A 2,020-nucleotide genomic window follows, 5' to 3' on the forward strand; every position below is an offset into this window, starting at 1 on the left:
TACTCTCGCCCGAAGCAGAGCGTGCCTCGACTGAAGGCGCCGGGCTGAGCCTCACGTTGATGGGATGTTTGCGTCACGTTGCCTCTATCGTTCCTGCCAAGGGGTCTACAGCAACTACCCTCAGACGCGCTTCTTCGGCCGTCGCGGCGCGTCGTCGCGGACGCCGGCGAGGGCCCGCGCGGCGTCGGCGAGCGTCGCGTGGGCCGCGTCGACGACGGCCGGCGCCGCGCCGACGGCGCCGAGCGCGAGGGCCGCCGCGGCGACGCGGCCGCGCGGCGACAGCGGCGCGTGGTCGCCGTAGCCGAGCGTCGTCGCCGTGACGAAGGCGAAGTAGGGGCCGTCGGCCGGCGGCCAGCCCTCGAGCGCGCCGAGCGCGGCGCCCGCGGCGGCCAAAACCGCGGCGACCGCGGCCGGCCGCGCGCCGGCGGCCCAGCGCGCCAAACTCCCAAGGAGCGGGCCCTGGACGAGGCCCGCGAAGCCGTAGATGAGCAGCGCGAGCGCGCACCGGAGGGCCGCGGGCCGCGGCTCGACGGGCGGGCACGCGTCGCCGTAGCCCACGGACGTCAACGTCGCGACGGCGCAGTAGGCCGCGTCCGCGGGCGCGTCGACGGCGCCGGAGATCCAAAAGGCCGCCGCCGCCGCCGCGAGCCCCAGGACCGCGTAGCGCCGCTCGCGGCCCCGGAAGAACCAATTCTTGGCGACGTCGCCGAGCACGTCGCCCGCGAGCGCGACGACGGCGAGCGCGTAGGCGGCGCAGAAGAGGCGGCCCGGCGCCGTGGCCGGCGCGACGTCGCCGAAGCCGACCGTCGACGCGACGCAGACGCAGCACCACAATGCGTCGTAGAGGTCCCAGCCCTCCAGACGCGACAGGACGACCGCGCCGGCGACCAGCGCGGCCGCGAGGTCCCTCGCCGCGGCGGACGCGCCGAGGCCCAGCCACTCGCGGTACCGACACGCCGCGGGCCCGCCCACGAAGCCGCCGAAGCACGCGAAGGCGACGACCGCGCCGCGCCGGCTCCGCGGCGACGACGGGCAGACGTCGCCGAAGCCCACGGTCGTGAGCGTCACGGAGGCGCAGTAGACCGCGTCGACCCAGGACGTCTCGTACATGAGCACCGCGCTGGCGGCGACGGCGAGCAGCCCGCCCTCGGCGACGCCCACGTAGCGCCGCACGCTGCTCTGGAAGATGCTCCGCTGCGACCGACGCTTGCGGCCGCGGCGCACCGCGGCGTGCGCGTCCATCGCGTCGGAAGATTTGCGAGCGCCGGGGCTGCTCCTATTGGCTGCTCGGCGATGCGCGGCAACAAATCCGACGTCTGCATGTTGCACCGCGCCGCGCGTCGCCCTCAGCCGTCTGGCTGGAACCCAGTCCGCATTCGACGCCCCCCCGCGCGAGCCTGCGCGCGTTTCCCGCGTGCTCCCCGCCCCCCCGGGCTCGAGGACCATGGGGTCCCTGCGGCTCGCGATCCTCGCGTCCATGCGCGACGTCGGGGCCCAGGAACCGTCGCCCATCGCGCCCCAGCGGAAGCGCAAGGCGCCGGGGTCCGCCGTCGCCAAGGCCCTCGCCGAGGAGCCGAGCGGTAAGGAGGCGCGGCCGGCGGCCGCGTCGCCGCGCGTCGGTAAGAAGAAGGGCGCCAAGGGCGCGCGGGCCGGCGCGCCGCGGGCCCGGGTCGACCGCGACGACGACGACGACGACGCGAGCAAGGCCTCGAGCGGGAGCGGGTCGCGGCGGCGGGACCGGAGCCCCCGGGCGGGCCCCGGCAGCCCCCGGAGCCCCCGGAGCCCGGCCCGGAGCCCCCGGCGGTCGAGCCCGCGGCCCGCCGGCGCCGGCGACGACGCCGCGTCGGAATCCGCGTCCGCGTCGTCCAAGTCCTCGCGCAAGGCCCCGACGCCGCGCCCGCCGCCCCCGCTCCCCGACGACGACGACGACGACGAGCCCCTGAGCTCCGAGGACGAGGCCGACGCGCCGCCGGAGCCCGCGCCCGCGCCGCCGCCCGCGCCGCCCGCCGTGACGCGCGAC

The sequence above is a fragment of the Aureococcus anophagefferens genome (assembly GCF_000186865.1).
Source record: "Aureococcus anophagefferens unplaced genomic scaffold AURANscaffold_2, whole genome shotgun sequence".
NCBI classification, from domain to species: domain Eukaryota; class Pelagophyceae; order Pelagomonadales; family Pelagomonadaceae; genus Aureococcus; species Aureococcus anophagefferens.